This window comes from Sorex fumeus, unplaced genomic scaffold (genome assembly GCF_029834395.1).
Source record: "Sorex fumeus unplaced genomic scaffold, SorFum_2.1 ptg000098l, whole genome shotgun sequence".
Lineage (NCBI taxonomy): Eukaryota > Metazoa > Chordata > Mammalia > Eulipotyphla > Soricidae > Sorex > Sorex fumeus.
This window is the reverse complement of record NW_026606155.1, coordinates 13,004,955-13,026,826: the sequence shown is the minus strand read 5'-3', so window position 1 is coordinate 13,026,826 and position 21,872 is coordinate 13,004,955.

Here is a 21,872-nt window from a genome sequence, read left to right as displayed (position 1 = left end):
GCAGTGACATGCACTTAAGATGAAAATATTAAATGATTGATTTACTTTAAAAGCATTGCCATATAAAGTTTAAAGATAAAATAAGTAAGTAAGTAAAGTAAAATATTTTTAAAAAATTAATGGCTACAGTTCATTGATAACCATAATTGAAAAAATGTTAAAAGCCCTAAATAAATTCAAACATATACAATATTCTAAACTGTCAACCAATTTAAAAAAATGTCAGCTCTCCACAGATTATTCTAATGATTTTATGTACTCTGAGTTGAAAATAAAAATTCCCAGCAGCTTTTATCTTCTTTTATCACGATTTATTTTATAAATCAACATGACTTGAACTAAAAGATTTTCAAAAGTTGATAGAATATTATTTATGAAAGCATCTAGTTTCCAAATTAGTAGACTAAAAGATCAAAATTAATGTTGTGAGAAGGCAATAACTAATACATTGTTCGCTAACGAGATGAGGAAGTCTGAGAAAGAGCTTGTTTACTCTTTGTTTATATTGGAACATGGATATTGCATTGCCTTGCAAAGCATTCGTTTTATTCAAGACCTTCACACTAAAACTAGAATTGTAACTTTGGCTCTCTCACTTCTCAGGCCTTTAGGTCTGTTCTGGAAGTACATCATAGATTTTTTAGATACTGGAATTTCCTACATAAGTTAGTACTTCTCTATACTCACTCATGTCAATTTCTTGTAATAGAGATACATATTTCTATATAAATCTCCCATTTTTACTTTGTATAACCCTTTGTATAATCTTTGTATAATCTTTGTATAATCACAACAAGCTCCCGGGAGAGCACAAGGCAGAGTCTCCTACCCTGTGTCTGACTATCCTCGCCAGGGCCCAACAGCTGAAGACTTCCAGGCCCCAACCAAGGCCTTACTGGAGCCACTCTCCACACACTTGGATAAGCCTCAGACATAACCGAACTGGCAGAGGAACCCAGGTGTGTGGGAGCCGGGACTGAGATCTCTAAGCCTGCACGGTTTGGGACTGGACCTGTCAGTAGCTAGACAGTTACACCCTCCAACTGCCGTGTAACCCCAACAAAGGCCAGGATCCAAAGATTATCACAACAAGCTCCCGGGAGCGCACGGCCGCATTCGCGGCCACGTGACTATTTATTTAATAATTTTCAGGATACCTTAAATATCCTTAAATATCCAACCCACACGGCAGAGCCTGGCAAGCTATCCGTGATCTATGCCAAATAGACCAAATTGATATGCCAAATCCAGTAATAAATAACCCTTATGATGTTTAAAATTTATATTATTATCATTATCATTATTATAGTTTTGTTAGTATTTTTACAATAAAGTCAATGGTTTGGGTTTTTATGTACAGTCGCCATGATTATCACCACCAAAGTGACTAATATACTCTACTAAAGTCTTTATGTTACTTTTAGTTTGCTTCTTCCCTACACCTCCTCAATATCTCTTTTCTTGGTCATCTGTATTCTGTAATCCAATGCAAAGGCCTTATCATCATTTGATATGCTCTGACCCTTTGTTTTGTTCCTATCCAAATCAGATAATTTAGGTCATCTGGCATTTGTCATTCTCCTTCTTATTTCACTTAATATAATGCCCACCAGTTCCATAAAAGTGGCAGAAAACTACAAGATTCCATTTTGTATAATTTCTGCATAATATTCTATTGTGCTTTGTGTATAATAAAAGTTGGGTATAAAAATCTCCATTTGTATATAAAACACAGCTTCCTTATTCCTTTCTGACTTTGGGGTTGTTTTCATATCCTGCCCCTTGTACTCATCACTGTAGTGAAAATAGTTGTTCATTTATCTTTTGAATCACTGATTTTATATTTTTTGCTTAGATGAAAAAAAGCAACCACTGGGGCATATGAACGTTCTATTTCTAGTGTTTCGCAACTCCCCATACCATTTCCCATAGAGGTGGAACAAAATAGCTTTCCTATCAAAAGTAAATCAGTACTCCTTTTTCACCACAGCCCTTCTTACTTTGGTTGTTTCCTGACTTTTTAATATATGCTATATTAACTGGCATTTGTGTTACTGTGCCCCACTAGTGACTTATGTGAAACAGGAAGGAGAAAGACAGTCACTTTCTCCCCCATTTTCCTCTGCCACCCGTGACTCAGGGTTACCAGGTTCTTGTCTTGCTTCACAGAAAATAAACTCAGCAGTAGACAAGCAATGAAGTAATTTTATTTGGAGATTTTGAAGAGAACGAGGAAGAGAAAGTGGGAGAGAGAGGAAGGCAACATGCTCAAGAGAGAACCTGGTCTTCTCCAAGGGCAGAAAGAGCCCCTACACTTCCCACTATTAGACATGAAAGCATGAAAGTACACATCTCAAGGGGAAGATGCGGGCAACACTTGTGCTCAGGTACCATATGTGCTCAGCCATATGGGTGCAAGCAGCACATGGGCTCAGGCAACATATGTGTACCCTTCCTTTCTTTGTTCAAGGTGACCTTTATAAGGTTCTTCCAATCTGCTCCATGTGGGGCTTCTACCTAGGTCAAAGTCCGTTGCTGAGGAGGTTGCCTAGGGGGGTAGGGCTGGGAGTAGTGGTGGTCTCCTTTGAAATATCTTTCCTGGCCTTTTGTTCCTCTTGGAGCTTTTATTGAGGGGAGTCCAGCCTCCCCAGGGTTCTTTGCTGGTGCCAGGTGAGGGTCTTATCAGGCCTTAGTTCCTGTTTTCTGCAAGTTTGAGCCTTGTAACTTCAGAGCTATTACTTCCCAGGAAATTTACTGCCATCACCTGGGGAGGGGACCTTCCGTATCTGCCTGCCGGCCTACATCAGTGTCAGGTAACATTTTACTATTGTCTTTATTTCCATTTCTCCTAATAACAAGTGATAAGTAATTATCTTTGATAAGCATACTGGTCATCTATATGTCCTCCTTGGGAAATGTTTGCTTATCTGCTCCTAAGTGCTAATTCTGAAAGTTAAATAAGTATAGAAGACTAAGATATATAATACTGAATCTAAAAATAATTTGTATCTAGTTGAAATTTGATTGGATATGTATAATTGATAATATACTTATATAAATGTATAAATCTCATAAACTAATATTGATGGCACACATGGGTTCATCATTCTATCATAGAACGAGGACCTTGCACTGTATCATAAAAGAAGTTTCTAAAACTTGCAATATTCTAGTTCTTCAAATGCATAATGGTCAGAAGAACATATTCATTTAAAATAACTTACCAATCTATAATTCATGTTTTGTTGTATGTCCTGTTCTTCAGTTAAGACAGTGAAAAGTAAATGAGAGCAATGCTTTCCTAGGTCCTTTTTTCTTGAAATTTTTTTCTCAGGGGGTATGAATATTTAGGGTAAACTGGCACAGCAGTTAAGACATTTGCTTTGCAAGACATTGTTGATGTGGATTAGATTCCCAGCACCTCAGGTGGTTTCATGAGGGAGTGATCCCTGAGCTCAGAGCCAAGAGTAAGGCCTGAGCATTGCTGGGTATGAGAACTCCAAAACCAATAACAAAAACATAACATAAATAATAGCACTACAACAAATATGAATGCCCAGTTACATTTTTATGGAGACTGTCTAGGCTGGAGCAATTGCACAGCAGGTAAGGCATTTGCCTTCCACGTGGCTGACATGGTTGACCCAAGTTTGATTCCTCCACCCCGCTCGGAGAGCCTGGTAAGCTATTGAGAGTATCTTGCCCATACGGCAAAGCCTGGCAAGCTACCCGGGGTGTATTCAATATGCCTAACACAGTAACAAGTCTCACAATGTTACTGGGCCTGCTCAAGCAAATTGATGAACAAAGGGAGGACAATGACAGTGAAAGTCTAGAAAAACGTATATATCCCAAGTTGATGAGGAAAGAGAGACATTGTAATAATATAATCATAAAGCCAGTGAAAGTTTATACTTGTGATCTAAAACTATTCTCCAAGAACTGTCGTTTCTGTCAGGATATAACTGTGGAGTAGTAAGACAAAGTTGGCAATCAAAATGGATTCTCTTATACCCCATTTATTTTACATAGAAGGATAAGTCACCAAATCACTCATGATGCAGGTAAATATAAGAAAGCCTTTTTGCTTTTATTATATACATAATCAAAAATAAGAAAAGTTTGTCCTAGTCTTGAAATTTTAGCAGCCTCTCCTTAATTGTATTTCCCAACAAGATCAAATATATAATATTTATAATTTTAATAATTTTGATTATTTTGGGGGGCTAGAGCAATAGCAAAGTGGGTAGGGAGTTAGCCTTGCACCCTGCCGATATGGCTGACCCGAGATCAATTCCTCAGCTCGTCTCGGAGTGCCTGGCAAGCTACCGAGTGTATCTTGCCCGTACAGCAAAGCCTGGCAAGCTACCCATGGCATATTCGGTATGACAAACACAGTACCAAGTCTCACTATGTTACTCGGCCCACTCAAGCAAATCGATGAGCAACGGGAGGACAGTGACAGTGACAGTGATTGTTATTATTTTGTGTGTGTGTGTGTGTGTGTGTGTGTGTCTGTGTGTTTCTTTGAAGCTTTGCTATATTACAATGTATCCTGGGCCCCTGGTCAGTATTTTGAGTCAAAGTTTAAAAATATGTTGATTTAGTAGAAACAATATGAGGAGCTTACAACAAAAGAATTTACACTTTATAAGAAAGTGTCGAGTAAATTTCTGTTGTATAAATTAAAGTAGCACTATAGCACTGTCCTCCGGTTGTTCACTGATTTGCTCGAGCAGGCCCAGTAGTGTCTCCATCGTGACACTTGTTGTTACTGTGTCTGGCATATCAAATATGCCACAGATAGCTTGCCAGACTTTGCCGTGTGGGCGGGATACTCTCGTAGCTTGCTGGGCTCTCCAGAGCGTCAGAAGAATCAAACTTGGGTCGGCCAGGTTGGTCACTGCAAGGCAAACGCCCTACCGGCTAGAAAGCCTGAATAATTACATAAAATCTCCCATCCTGATTTTAGTTAGAAAATACAGTTCTGACTACATCTCAAATGGGTGCATCAGAGTCCTCTCATCTGTTTTTCCTGTGAAACTGCAAGAGGCAATGCGAAAAAAGGAAAAAAAAAAGGGGGGGGGAGTCACTAATTTAGCCCTGAATAAAAGATTCTGGTCTCTCTTCCAGATCATAAGCAGTGAAGGAAAATTCTAAAAAAAAAAAACAAAAACAAAAACCAAAAAAAAAAAAAAAAAAACAGGGGCCTGAGAGATTGAACAGTGGATATGACACTACCCTGCATGTGCCAACTGGGGTTTGATCTTTGGCAATGCATATGACCCCTGAGTCAGCCATGAGTGATCCCTGAGTGTTGAGCCAGCAGTGAGCCTTGAGCACAGCCAGTTGTGACCCAAAATAACAACAGCAACAACAACAAAACTGGGCAATAATTCAATAACTAAAAGCAGGGAGTTTCAATAAAAGACGTCTGTCACCTTTTTGCCCTAATTGCTATTGTAACTAAACCGAGGAATTTGAACCAAGTATTGGCAGATTTAGTAGACTTCAGTAAAACTGAACATCCATAGATTGACTTTCTATCAAGTTAAATGCTAACTTAATATCTGAATCTAGGCAGCTACCTTTATTTAAACCATTTGTCCAATGAAAAATTCAATACCTAAGGAAATTAAAATGTCAGAAATAGCTATTAGAGATAGTCCTAATAAATAGTCACATTTTATATTTTCAGTTGCTGGAAATTATTTATAAAGATATTCATTTTAAATAAAGATTTACATGTTAAAATATGAATAGTATGTCCTTTCATATGCTTTTGTAGTTACAGAAATGTAAGCATAAATTATATGGTAATGCAAAAACACATAAACATAAATTTATAAAGAAGGTTTTTAAAATCCAATATTAAGTCAAAAGAAGTACATGTGTGAAATGAAGTATAAGAAGAAATCCAAGTTTTCAATATCCAAGGGTTATAATTTTGAGGTGTTGGGAATGGACTCAATACTAATATTTGTAAAGCAAAATTAAAGCATTTGCTAAAAGTAGCATTGTAGCACTATTCTCCCATTGCTCATCAACTTGCTGGTGCGGGCACCAATAACGTCTCTATTGTGAGACTTGTTGTTACTATTTTTGGCATATTGAATACGCTATGGGGAGCTTGCCAGGCTCTAACATGTGGGCGAGATACTCTCAGTAGCTTGCAGGGCTCTCTGAGAGGGACAGAGGAATCAAACCTGGGTCAGCCATGGCAATTTCCTACCCGCTGTGCTATTGTTCTCTCCTTGCTTTAAGTATCACAATTAATTTTTCGGGATTATAATATTGGAAAAAAATTTAACATAACGTCAATCTAATAATAGTGTATCATGTTATTTCTAAATTATCTTTTATAACACTTAGATTTGAAATAATTTTTGACGTTTTAACCTCACTTCTGAATACTTTATTTTTTATATTCTTATTATTATATTTGTTTGGATTTTAAATATGTTCCATTGGGCTGGTAGGTAGTGCTATGCCACACTCTACAATTCAGGAGCTACTGGTGCTTAGAGGGAATTTCTGGCTTTGCTTGGGTTAGCAAATGTGGTATTGAAGTTCAAACTTGGGCTTCCACAAGCAGAGCACATGCTCCAGACAATTGAACTATCTTTCTGTCTCCATATTATTATTTTAACTTAATTTTGTTATTTATTTATTGTTCTGGGTGTCACACTTGATAGTACTCAGGGCTTATTCCTGGTTCATGAGTCACTCCTGATGAGTTCAGGGGGCTGTATAGGATGCTGTTGATTGAACACAAAAATGGCTGTGAGCAAGACAAGTGCCTTACCCACTGTACTATCTCTCTGGACTCTTATATATGATTTCGTTTTATTTTGTTTGGGGGCCAGACTCACCATTTCTTAGGAATGACTCCTGCTTCTGAGTTTAGGGAACACTCAATGAGGTATTCAGGGGGACCATATGGGATGCCAGAGATCAAACCCTGTCAACTGTATACAAGATAAAACTTCCTATCGCTATATTGTCCTTTTGGCCCAATCCATATATACTTTTATAATATATATTTTTAACAGCTGTCACTGTCACTATCCTCCTGTTGTTCATCCATTTGCTCGAGTGGCCCCAGTAATATCTTCATTGTGAGACTTGTTGTTACTGTGTTTAGCATATCAAATATGTCACTGGGAGCTTGCCAGACTTTGCTGTGCAGGCGAGATACTCTGCTTGCCGGGCTCTCCGAGATGTGTGGAGGAATCGAACATGGCTTACCTGGGCCGGCTGCATGTGAGGCAAATGCCCTACCGCTGTGCTATAGCTCCAGCCAATTGTTGAAATTGTTTCATGATTATTAGAACCATACAATTTATTTCCTTTCTTTATGATTTTTTTCTATGATTTACCTCACACGCCCATCATAATCTTTGTGACTGGGTTGCTTCAAAACTAGAATCTAAGTGTATTGAGGAATATTTTTACTTTCGAGGTATTGAAATTCTAATTATGAAGCACCTCTTGCTCTTTATTTTTGAAGTTGGACTAGAATTTACTAACATTTTTAAAGTTTGTTAAAATTGAATTGAAAGAAGTGAAGTATCCTAGTCTAAGGCCACTTGATTTAAAAATAGACAATCTTACTTTCTGCTTTGTCAAGTCTCTATGACATTTTCTTGCAGAAAAATATAGAAAATCGCCATCAATTTATCACCAGCTTCAAATATTATTAACTTGGCCAAGTGTTTCATTACAACCTCACTATTCTCTCTGTTCTGATTATTTTGTAACAAATACCAGAAATCATTTTCTTTCATCTGAAAATATTTTAGTGTGCATTGTAACTCAACATATTAAAAAAATAGTTAAACGATCTACAGAATCATTCTGAAAAGGTTTTCTAATCATTGTAAATGGTTAAGCAATTACATATCTAGAAAAATTATAAATTTTAGTTCATTAATATTTTGTCTCTTATTTACCTCTTATTTGTAGAATCTGTAAAATTGTTCCTTCTTATTCCTCTCTGACTTTAATTATTTTTCAACTGTTTCTTGTTATTCTTTTCCTTTTTCTCAACTTTGATGACAGCAATTACATGTATCCTAGAAAAGTGAAGCTGTTTTACTGCTTACTACTGTGATAATTTTCTTTAAATTGTATTTTCTATTTCATTTAGGAGTTACTGTTTTATTTTAGGAGCTACAACTGTTGCATTATTAAGTCTCAAGATGCATTAATATTAACTATTGTAATAGCTAATTGCATATTAATTATATTTTAGTTTTATTATCAATAGTTTTTTAGCTTTTAGAATTATAAACTGTGTACTGCCTATATCTTTCATGATTTTTTTCCATGTGATAATAATTCTGCTGCACCATAAGAATTATGCTAATTGCTCTTTTGCTAATTATATCATATTTCCAATTTTAGGTCTGTTTTTTAGTGCTTTACTTTTCCTTTTCTTCTTTGATTCAATTTCTCACAATAGTTTATTAGATACTAAATACTGTGAATTTATCTAGATAGTTGCTGAACATTTTGGCGTTGTTACAATATTACAATGCTTTTACTGAGTCATAGTTAAATTACTTAGAAACAATATGATGCTCTCTGCTTTGCACCAAAAAATAGTTGAATTAAGAACAGCATTTAATTTGAGAAATTAATTTTTACTGCCAGGCAAAACTTTGCTAAGTATCTTACTCAGGCTCTTTCTATCATGAATTTTTTTTGGGATGCTATAGGGAGTGCAAAATAGAGGTTGTTATACAATATTCCTGGCTCTGCCTATGTTCCTGTAGTTATCTCTAAACCTTCCAGAGAGTTTCCATAGGTCTTGAATGGTCTCCAATATTCATGTCCTTTTTAATAATCTTTTTTATTTTCTGTTTGTTGTTTGTTTGGTGACATACTATTCCTGGTTCTGCTTTCACTGATTACTCCTGACAAAACTCAGGGAACAATGTGCAGTGCCAAGATCAAACCGGGTTGGTACATGGAACATGACTGCCCAACCCACTGTATTATCTCTCTAGACCCTGATCAATATTCTATTAAAACCCAAATGTAGAATCCTTTACAGAACCCCAGAGTTGTTCATGTTGCTTTTTATTTCTCTAGTCAATTGCTCTCTGAACTTTGCTTTTTTTCTCAGTTCTTTTGTGTTGCTGACAAATAATCAAATTTGATAGTTTATAATAATTGACTTTTAGGGGCCAGGGTGGCAGTATGGTGAAGTACGTGAAGTATACTTATACTATGTATGTATGCATGTAAGTACTTAATGTATATGCATGATGCACATACAGTACATGAAAGGTGCTTGCCCTTCATGCAGGTTACCCAGGTTTGATCCCCAGCACCCTATATGGTTCCCTAAGCCCTGCCAAAATCGATTTCTGAGTGCAGAGCCAAAAGTAAACCCTGAGCACCACCATGTGTAGCCCAAGAAAACAAAACAAAACAAATATATAGACTTTTATTAAAAACTTGGGGTTCCCAACAGCTCCAACACCTCAAAGTGAAATTACCAGTGATACTAGTTTCTTCTTCCTTTTTGGGGTTATATTTTTCATACCAAATGTTGCTCATAGGCTATTCCCAATTGGGTATTCAGGTTCCTCCTGTACTCAGAAGGAACCAGAATGTTGGGAATCAAATATGAGCCTCCAGCCCTCTCGGTGACTATGTCTTTGAGCTGTGTAAACTCAAAAAGAGAGCAGCAGTCTATCTCTCCCTCCACTCGTGTTCGGTAGTCTCACAACTGTTCCCGCACCCCAGGGAGGTCAATGACGATGCGCATGTGAAGGAAGGAAACGAGGGCCAGGCTGGTTGGTCTTAGTTGCAGTTTATTCCAATCCTCTCTCCATTCACTCCTGTCTCTCCTCCACATCCCCCATGCTACTTCATTCTCCTTCTCGATCTCCCTTCATTGTCCTTCTGACTCTGAATCTGGATCTCCCTTCTCCTTCTCCTTCTAGAGTCTGGATCCCAATCCCTCAGCCCACTCTTACAGTCTAGTTATATCCCCCAGCATGAGAGGTTGGGGTAACAATTACACATAGGTGTGGTGACAATCAATAGGGGTAGAACTCTTTCCCTCAGGGAAAGCCATTTCTAGGACAGATTCTCATCAGCAGGTCGACCCACCTTAGAGCGGAATCCCATGGGTGTGTTTCTCCTCTCCTTGTCCAACAAACATATAAGCATACATAATATAAATCATTTTGTATGGATACAGTAAGAAATAACTTAAGCTTATAGAATTGCTCTCCTAGGGCCATCTAGATCTCAGACTACATTGCTCAGGCCAGATAGTCTTTTCTATCCCTAGTAGGATCCTAGTCTTGTCATTACTTTTGGATCGTGACAGCATTTGTCTATGATCAAGCTCTTAACTTTTAGTTAAAAATTGTGGCACTTTGACCTGGCCCATTTCAATGCCAGTATAGCTCACTGCTTGCCCTGGGTTCATTCAGACCCTCGTTGGAACCTTGCTCTTGGGGTGCTAGAAACTAAGGGCAATGAGGCTTAATTCAAGAAAGCAGATGGCTGGGAGTGAATAATATTCAAAGCCAATGAAATCTTAAGTTACAAAAGCATAATATTAACTGTCTTCCTGTATCTATACAAAAAAGGACATTGATTTAAAATAAACTATTCATAAGAAGAGGAGAAAGACAGTATTAACTTACAATACAAGCTCAGTGTCCTAGAAGGATCTGACCTTACAAATTAACAGAGTCTGATTAGGGAGGGAAGCTGATTAACTGGTTGGGGAAGAGAGCATAGAGAAGCGGTTATAGATAAATGAAGGAATGGGAGTGACCCAGGAACACTGTGATGGGTATAACCTGATAAACCTAAGCTCCTTGTGGCAAGAGAGAAATGACAAAGCAATGTTATTCTCCATTGAACCATCTCTTCTTTGGTTCTTTCTGGAAGAGGAAGTCCATGCCTGTCTCCTAGTCTCTAGCTTGTGTGGTCACGAGTTTGTATGTATTCCTTAGCTTGAATACTCATCATATAGTTTCCTCCCATGACTTTAAATAACTCTCTCTTGGCCTTGCCTCTTTAATATACCAGTAGATTTTGTTTCATTTCTTGCTTTTTTTTTAATAAGAAAAACATATGTATTTACATTTTCTGCAACTAGCATTGTTAGGGCGCGGATCGTGATCTCCTTTTAATGACAAAGAGACTCCAGAGACTGCAAACAACAAGCAAGGTTTATTGTAAGACTGGCTAGCCAGGGTCAAGCCGCCTACACAGACACGCAGGTCAGTTAGGTGAGGCAAGACCCCGAATTTCTTCAAAGGGGATCTTATATAGACCTTCACTGGCCGTTACAGCAAAGCCCGCGCATTTCATAGCCAATAGATTTGTAACAACATATACTTTCTTAACCAATCTATTTAAAAGTACATCACTCCTTAGCCTATAGATTCAAAGATCAGCATTTACGTACATAGGCATTGTGGCTAGTGGGCATCTGGTAACTCGGACATTTGGTTATCACCTGGCTTCCTTTGATTCTCAGCCCTGCATTCCGGAGGTGGATAAGGGAAGAGTTCCTAAGGGAGGTAACAGATAAGGAGGGCCCAACAAATGGTTCCCGAATTTATGTTCCAACAGTGAAGTTTCATTCTAAAGCTCTGCTAGAGAGGGGGCAGGAAAAGGAGAGATACTAATTCGTAGAGTTTTAACTCTGGAAACTCCCTGAGGGTCCCTAGGGACCTAACAGCATCACACAGACATGAAGTGTGAGGAAAATCATGCCACTCAATACAGTCTCCCTGGACACTTAGATCTGAGCTTGGATTTCACAGATATCAGTCTTATCTCTGTTCCCTGGGGCTTGAATCTCTCTTGCAAGAGTAAGTGAAACAGTCTTTAACAGTAATGTAATTTATGTCCAAATTATCAGGGATCACAGTTCTTTATTGCTGATTTCTGGTTTATTTAATATCTTTGTAGGTTTATACAGTTTTTTAAATTATCACTGTATCACTCTATCACTGTCATCCCATTGTTCATCGATTTACTCAAGTGGGAGACAGTAATGTCTTCATTCTTCCCGGTCCTGAGATTTTAGCAGCCTCTCTTTACTTGTCTTTCCCAATGCTGCCATATTGGAGGCTCTTTCAAGGTCAGGGGAATGAGAATTGTTATTGTTACTGTTTTTGACATATCGAATATGCCATGGGTAGCTTGCCAGGCTCTGCCGTGCAGTTTTTTAATTACAATAATGATTTACAAAGATGTTCATATTCGAGTTCTTCAGGCATACAAAACTTTCAAACCAACCCCATAACCAATATTGCCTTCTTTCTACCAGTGTCTTTTGGTCCCTTCTACCCCCTGCCCCGGTCTTCCCTGATGGCATGTATATGAGAAATTTATATTACTTGCTCAAAATAAAAACTTAAATGAAAATGGAATTATCAGAAAATAAATCAACAAATCTCAATTTGTAGTAATTGATTGCTATGGGGTTATAACCTTTGTAAATAAAGAAATTCCAATAATTTAATACAATAAAGTATACTGTCTATTATCATTTACATAACTAAATTTCAACTGTGGCACCTAAAATATATCACATTAAGATTTTGACTTACTCACTGGCACTGCTCTCTAGATTAACAACTTAATCTTGGAGAAGAATTAAACTATGCCACTAAAAAGAATGTATGTATTTGTCTCCTGACTGAAAATTCTGGGTTGCCCTATGGATTTTCCATCCTGCTGAAGCCCCAGAAGCCACAACCACAACCTATAGCTGCTGCTACACTTCTGAGTCAATTCAACTTTTTCATGAATAATCTCTGCTGAGACATCTGGGAAAAATACAGGTACACACTTGTTTTCGGGTTGAAAACTCTGGGGTCTTTCAATGTGGCAGTGGGTATCTGCCCCAAACCCTTATATCTCTCAAAGACCTGGCATCTGTGTCCAATTCCCATAACCTCTACCTTGTCAATACATGTCTTGTTGTGAAGTACTGAATCACATAGTCATATACTAGATCAAGTAACACCTCAAAATTCCACAATACTAACATTCCAGTAGGAACACACCAAATTATTTAAGAAAGAAACATAGAAGGTGACCAAACTCAACAAACAAACACAGAAACATCAACTAGCAGTGAAGAGCTTAATTAACATTAGATTAGAGACTTATGGTCCCCATGGTAATATAGAGCAATTTTTGAAAAATTTTCTTTACTAAATAATTTTTATAATTCCATTAGTCATATTTTATATTGTTAATTGTAACAATAAATCTAAAATAAATTAGTGTATGCCTTCTAATGGGGGCAAACTTGGTGGATGGGTGGAAAACTTTCAAGATAAGATTTTTGTTGGCACATTGAAAATCATGAAAACTGTTCATGAAAAACTTTGTATTTATTAAAAAGATAGTGTTTACTAAAATAATTTAAAAAATTTAAAAAATAAAATATTGCACTCAAATTTATTTTGTATTTGTATCTTATTGTGATAATAATCACATTTTCCCTAACATAAATGAAGCTACTTTTTCCCACTTGGCAAACATACAACAAATTTATTTCATGTTACTTGGTCCGAAGAAAACTTAAAGAATAGTAAATAGTATTAGAAAATAAATCAGTAAAATATATTAATCTCTATATGTTTTTAACGTTTTTCAATCTAATAGAGAACAACCATATTCACCATTAGTGTGAGCCATACTCAATGTTTCTTACTACTTGGGAACTTTCTCCTGTCCTCTAAAGCAGTTTTTTTAACCCTTCTTGGAAAACTGGTTCAAGGCTTTGCATTCCCTATGCTGTTGACTGTCCATAAATCTTTGTATATTACCATCAAATCTGAATGAAAATCTAGTGGGATCGATTTTTTTTGGTGAGGTGTTAATTTTATTGAGTTTTTGTACTATACCCTTCTATATTCTGCTGACTGGTAAAGTCTCATTTGGTGGATTTGCTATATACCTTGTTCCTTTGTATGTAACTTCTTTTCTAATCTCATTACTTTCAATATCCTGTTTCTATCGTTGGATTTTTGTCATTTTGAGTATAATGAGTTCTGGAGTTTTCCTGATTGGATCCACTTTTACCAGAACAATTGGGCTTCTTGGATCTTGGTGCTTGCAATCATCAAACATAGGGAGTTCTTATCATTGATTTCTTTAATTGTTGTTTCTTCATCACACTTAATATTTCCATTTTAATATCTTTATTTAATATTTATTTAGTGCTTTATGATTTTTTTTGTGAGGAGGGGGATATTTAAGATATAAGAGCAAACATTTTCTCTTATTCCATCTTAGACAAAAGAAAAAGTTTCTGGTTTTTAGTATAATATATTTTATTGAGAGCTGCCTGACAATGTTTTCTTTTAGAGGCACATTAATAAAGCACATAAAAAAAACATGGCTTCTTTCTCTTTATTTTAACTTTTTTAGATACATTCTATATTGAAGAGCCTTTTAAGCTGTTTTAATTTAAAGACTAAGTCATTTAAGGGATTGGCAGATCACTTGATCACTTGATATCCTTTTACTCATCAATTTGCTCGAGCAGGAACCAGTAACATCTCCATTCATCCCTATCGCGCGCTAGTGTACCCCAATGGCGTCTGCAAACATACAACAAATTTATTTCATGTTACTTGGTCCAAAGAAAACTTAAAGAATAGTAAATAGTATTAGAAACACCAGGAACACGAACAGCCTCAAACCAATCATTCAGGGTCTTGATGAAGAAGTCTAACTATCTTGTAGGTGGGTGGCCATGCGATCTTTTGACGTCCTGTGGAATCCAGTCAGTAATGGCTCTAGTCCAGCGGTTGTCTCGAAATCTCACTATGTGTCCAGCCCATCTGATTTTCTATGTCTTGGCAAAAGAGACAGCATTCCTGATTCTTTATTTATTTATTTATTTATTTACATTTTTATTAGTGAAACACGATGAGGTACAGTTGTAGATTTACAAATTTTTGTGCTTGGGTTTCAGTTATACAATGATCGAATACCCATACCTCCACCAGTGTCCATTCTCCACCACCACTGATCCAAGTATCCCTCCCCACCTCCGTCCCCCCCCATCCCACCCTGCCTTTGTGGCAGGGCATTCCCCTTTGTTCTCTCTCTCCTTTTGAGTGCTTTGGTTTGCAAAAGAGGCATTTGCAAAAGAGGCATAGAGTGGCAATCATGTTTGGTCTAAAGTCTACTCTGAGCATGCATCTTCCATCCTGGGAGGATCCTCCAAACACCCTTTATTTGGTCCTCCCTCTATCTGAGCTGCCTTTTCCCCTAGCGTATACGATTGGCCTCCAAGCCATGGAGTAAACCTCCTGGTACTTATCTCTGCTATTCTTGGTTATTAGTCTCCTATTTTGTTACCTTAAATTCCCCAGATGAATACAATCTTTCTATGTCTGACCCTCTCTTTCTGACTCATTTCGCTTAGCATGACACTTTCCATGTAGTACCACTTGTATATAAATTTCATGACTTCATCTTTTCTAACAGCTACATAGTAGTCCACTGTGTAGATGTACCAAAGTTTCTTTAACCAGTCATCTGTTCTCGGACACTCAGGTTTTTTCCAGATTCTAGCTATTTTAAACAGTGTCGCAATGAATAACCCAGAGAGGCAAAAAAGCGTCCCTGATTCTTGATTGTCCATGGACGTCAGAACTCCGGATTGTTTCTCTCACTTGAGTAAAGCGTGATACTCCAAGCATAGCTCTTTCGATTCCTCTTTGGGAGACCCAAATAACTTTCTCATCTTGTTTTTGTTTCTCATCTTGTTTAGACATCTCAGGGCCCTGTCTCTGAGACATATGTTAATACAGGAAGAATAGTGGAATAGAAGAGATGTGTCCGGAGACGGAGTTTCTTCGTCCTCTTAGCTATTTCTTCAACAGATCAAAAATTTAAAAAAAGAAGAAGAAGAAAAGGGAGGGAAAGAGGAGTGTAGAACAGAAAGAAATAAGGACAGTGGGAAGAAAGGGATAAAGGAATGGAGGAAGGAGAGAGGGAAGAATAAAGGTAAGGAGTAAGAAGGAAGGAAAGGAGAAAGGGATAAAAATTTCCTGTGTTTACAAATTGAAAAATGAAATGAATTGACACCATCATTGTGATGTGTCTGTATATATATATATATATATATGTATAAACTTATAAGAAAATATATCCTGTATCCTAAAAGAGACCCTTGCTATACAATCAGTATTTGATCACTGTATCACTGTATCACTGTCATCCTGTTGTTCATCGATTTCCTCTAGCAGCACCAGTAATGGCTCCATTCGTCCTAGCCCTGATATTTCAGCAAGTGCCACATTGGAGACTCCTTCAGGGTCAAGGAAATGAGACCCATCATTGTTACTGGGTTTTGGCATATTGGATACGCCACAGGGACCTTGTCAGACTCTGCCATGCGGGTAGAATACACTTGGTTGACTGTCGAGTATTCTAAGAGTGAGAACTAGACAATAAGAGGCTGTTCAGCTCCAAATGTTGCAGCACATTTGAGAGCTCGGTTTTATAGTCCCTGGGTCTTGGCCATTGAAGGGATAACATGGTGCTGGGGGCAGTTTCTGAGTGCAATGCCTAGCTACTGGAAGATGGGCCTCCTCCACCCAGATCCCCCATCTTCCAGTAGCTAGGCTACTTATTACACTCTTATTACATCCATCAACTGCCCCCAACACCGTCTTATCCCATCAATGGTCAAGACCCAGGGATTATAAAACCCAGCTCCCAGAAGAGAACAGCGCAGAGTTTCTTGCCCCCATGCCTGGCTGTTCTCACTGGGGCCCCTTGGAGAGGGGCAGGTTGAGTTTCCCTCCCCGCCCTGAGCAGAGCCCCAGCAGCTGAAGGCCTCTGAAACCAGCCACAGCTATGCTTAAGACCACTCTTCACATGTTCAGATGAGCCACATCCATGAAGGGACAGACAGAGGAACCCATGTGTGCGGGACCTTGGGCTCAGATCTTCAAGCCATTTTGTTTTTTTTCTTTTTAGGTCACACCCGGCGATGCACAGGGGTTATTCCTGGCTCACGCACTCAGGAATTACTCCTGGCGGTGCTTGGGGGACCATATGGGATGCTGGGAATTGAACCCGGGTCGGCTGAGTGCAAGGCAAACGCCCTACACTGTGCTATCACTCCAGCTCCCAAGCCAGTTTTTGATAAAGAAACAAAATATATGAAGCATTGTAAGGGAAGCTTCTTCAATGTGTAGTGCGGGAAAAACTGAACAATTAGATGTGAAAAACTAAATACAAACCTCTTTATAAGGCCATGTACAAAAGTCTAATGAAAATGGATTATTAATCTCAACATCAGACCTGACTTTATAAGGTAATAGAGGGAAACATAGGCAGAATTTCTCATGATATTGAAGCTAAAGGTATCTTCAAGAATGTAACACCACTGACATAGAAAATGGAAGCAAAGATGAACAAGTGGAGCTACATTAAACTAAAAAGTTTTTGCACCTCAATAAAATGATGATTAGGATAAAAAAATAGCCCAAAAATGGAAAAATCATTTACTCAATGCTCTTATTAATATGAACCACTCTCCGCACACCTGAAGGTACCAACAGAGGAACAAAGGCAAGCGGGTCCCGGGGCTGAGATCTCCAAGCCTACTCGGATCGGGGATGAGCATCCTCCACCCAGATCCTCCAAATTCCAGTAGGCGGGGGTCACACCCACGAACTGGCCCCCTGGCGCTGTGTAATCCCATCAACGGCCAAGACTCAGAGACTTTAAAAACCAGCTCCCGGAAGCGCGCGGCCGCATTTGCGGCTGCACGACATCTTATTATGACATCTTATTATCTCATTCCTACTTTGGACAAAGTGGCAGGCTACCGAATGTAACCTGCCCACATGGCAGAGTCTGGCAAACTCCCCATGGCGTACCCAATATGCCAAATACCAGTAACAATGATGGGTCTCATTCTCCTAAAGAGCCTTGAATATAGCACTTTCTTAAAAATCTCAGGGCTAGGATGAAGGAGACGTTACTGGGGCCTGCTCGAGGCAATCGACGAATAACAGGATGGTCGTGAATATCAATGATATATAAGGCACTGGTGGAACTTTACAACAAAATTAACACCCAACACTAAAACTGTGGAGAAGCGATGAGGAGAAACTTCCTCATAGAATAAATACAAATGGTCAAAGGCAATGAAAAATACTCTACATCTGTAATCAACAAGGAAATGCAAATGAAATCAACAATGAGCTATCATCTCACTCTGGAGAGACTCTCACACATCAGAAAGAACAATGATAACCAGTGTTGTCATGGATGGGGGAAGAAAGGGACTCATTTATTGCTTGTGAGAATGCTGACTAGCCCAGCTATTTTGGAAAACAGTATGGAAATTCCTCAAAAAAACTAGAAATTGAGCTTGCATATGACTTAGCAATACTATTCCTGGTAATATACCTAGAGTCCCCAAAACATTATTCAGAAAAGTCACCCACACTTCTATGCTCAACACACTCAATCATTATTCACTATTGTCAGAATCTGAAAACAACCTAAATTCCTAAGAATGGATGACTAGATAAAGAAACTATGGTACATCTACACAATGGAATACCACTATTCAGCCATTATAAAAATGAAGCCATCAAATTTGTTTATACATCGATAGACATAGAAAGTATTATGCTGTGTGAAATGAGTAAGAGGGAGAAGCATACACATAGTATGACTGCACTCATTTTCAGGATAAAATAAGTATCCACAGACAGTAAAAATGAGGAGCAGGAAGACTGGTCCATGGAATAAAGATTGTCACAAATAATCAGGGAGTACAGTTAGGACAGAGGAGTGACAGCTATGACAATAATAATTGGAAATGACCATTCTGGACAAGAACTGAGTGCTGAAAGGATGTACATGATATACATGATAACCTTTCAGTACTTTCAGTAGCTATACTAAAACTATAGGAGAGAGAGAGAGAGAGAGAGAGACAGAGAGAGAGACAGAGAGAGAGACAGAGAGAGAGACAGAGAGAGACAGAGAGAGAGAGAGAGAGAGAAAAGGAGAGAGAGGAGAAAGTTGTCTGTCATAGAGACAATCTAGGTGGGGGCCAGGAAGAAGGAAAACTGGGGATATTGGTAGCAGAAATGTACACTGCTGAGGGATGGACGTTGGAACATTGTATGACTGAAACTCACTCTTGAAGAACTTTGTACCTGTACATCTCATGTGACTCAATAACAAAAAAGGGGAAAAAAGAAATTATATCCCAAGCTAAAGCTATTAATATATTTTATAGTAGCACCGTAGGCAAATCAAGTTAAATTGATATTATCTAAATTGATTCTATATTTAAACTATAGCTTCTATGATATTAATACAATGAGAGGTAGAGAGAAAATGTATCCAAGGTATGTTTTTACATTTTCCCACACATAGATGCTTTATTAGTTAAGAATGTAGCAATTTTAAATCCCTTTTCATCACCACCTGTTTCCCCAAATATTTAAAATGTATTTATATTCTTCTCCTCTCATCATTTCAAACCTTTTCTCCATTTAGTCCAAGTAGTTTATTACCCTTCTTCACAAAGTGGTCCAGCTATGGAGAATTCCTTAAATTTATTTTTTACATTCTTCTTCACTTTTAACAGGATGTGTTTTGGCAGTGATGTCTATCAAACAGTAAATGCATTTTGAAGTTGATATCAGTGTCAAAGTATTACAATACTATGTCAATGTCTTCAAAAAATCTTGACTGTTTTCAATACATTTTTGGAAAATATTTTAAATATCACAAGCACAATACCAATTGGCTTCTAGAATGCATTTTAATTCTCAAAATATTCAATGATTAATATTTTGTGATTTTAAACCTAGATGTTTCAGCAATTTTATGGTATAACATATGAGCCATTGTTTAAAATAAACTTAATCTATTATTTTATTGGAATTTAACTCATTTTGACAATTTTAAGAGGCCTAACATAAGCATTATTTCACCAGTCACTGTTAAGAAGAATATTTCTTCTCCTACAACTTCAGAGTCCATGTGATATTTATCCATTGGCATCTGATTGTGCCAGTTGTCTAACTAATCATTGAATTGATTCTATTTTGAGTTCATCTGCTCATAATATTATCTGTGATTTTGATCTCCAATCCTCAAACTAATATCTATGAGAGCAGGAGTCACATTATGCATTTATTTGTATCTTCAACACCTAGAAAATAAAGTGTTAAAGCATAAAGTATTGAGAAAACTATTGAATATCCTATTTAAAAATATTCTCTAGTCCACTAGTAATAAAATCCAGTGATTGTTCTTGTTGATTTCTTTAAGTTGAGCAGCATTTGCCTATTTAGGACAGAGTGAAGAGCATATTTCTTCTATATACAAAAATTGTTAGTGCTTTTTGAAATGTTTTGGAAATCATAAAATGAATGCTTCCAAGAGAACTTAATTACAAGTTGAGGATTCCAAATAGAGTTTGAACTTTGAGAAAGTTGTGTGTCAATAGTATGAGAAAAGAGCAATTAGTTTATGTTATTGTCCAAGTATAGAAGAAAAGTTTCCTGTTCTCTCCTTCAGTGAAAGAAAAACCCAAAGATGTCAAAAAGGCACTCCAATTTATTAAAAAAATAGAATCAACAACATTGAAAAGAAAAAATTCTGCAAAACCACATGTAGAAAACCTTATTTAAATCTATACAAATTGTAGAGAATTTTATTATTAACTTAATGAAGAAATAGATTCTGAAAGAAGTGAATAAAAATCTCACATTATGGTGTTACTTTGTTAATTAGAGACATTTTATCTACAATAGTATTTAATGATAGATTTCTGCAAAAAATATATGCATAGATCAGTTTTGATAAAATTGTTCCTTGGCAATTAGGAAGTCAATGTTCACCCATAAGAATGAAAATCACCATGCAATATGAACAGCCATTACAAAATTGAAAGCATATAATAGTTTCTTGAAATCTAACAACAAACTTTCTTCCTATAATGCTTATGTAAGATAAAATTAAGCCTTATAATTCAATGTGACATAGAATACAATGACAGACTAATCATTTACTGTTTAGTTTCTTTGCAGAAAATCTTTGGCAGTTCAATTGTTTTTCATAATGAGAGATTTAGAGTTCTGAATTTTATCACTAAAAAAATATTTCTCATACCAAATACACTACAACAATAAAATATTATAAAAAATTAAGTAATATATGGAATTATTTTAATATAATTTTCTCAGATTATATTTTGTATTTTCTTATTTATGATGAGCCCAGAATTCTTATTCAACATCCTTTTTATTAATATAATATGCATAATAGCCCCAGAACATAATTACATAATTATATATTTTACTTGTCATATAATTTTATCATCGTATGAAAATTTGAGGCAAATAAATCAATGATACATTAAACTAAGAAGCAGCAAGTGGTCAATATCCTTCATGCAGTGGAGAACAGAAAATCACCTGGCAGAACAAAATATTAACTCCAAGACTGCTTTATCCACTCTAACCTTTGAGTAAAAATGTTTTATCATACGCAGAGACACTTTAATCAGACTACCTTGGATTCAACATAGACTTTGCCAATTAATGAGTACATGGTAAAGAGTGCTTCACCTAATCAATGTTATTGCATTTTTCTCATCCTTAACACAAAACAAAAAATGATCTTAAGATGTTTGAGTACTAACTACATATTTCATTCATATGTGATATATATAGAAATCGTATGAATGAAGTAAATTAAAATTTACTTTAATTTTAAGTCATAAGAGAAAAACAAATAATATGAGGGGAAGTGAAAGGCCAAACATGTCAAAGGGAAACAGCAGTATGGTCAAGGATTGAATTCAAATTTTA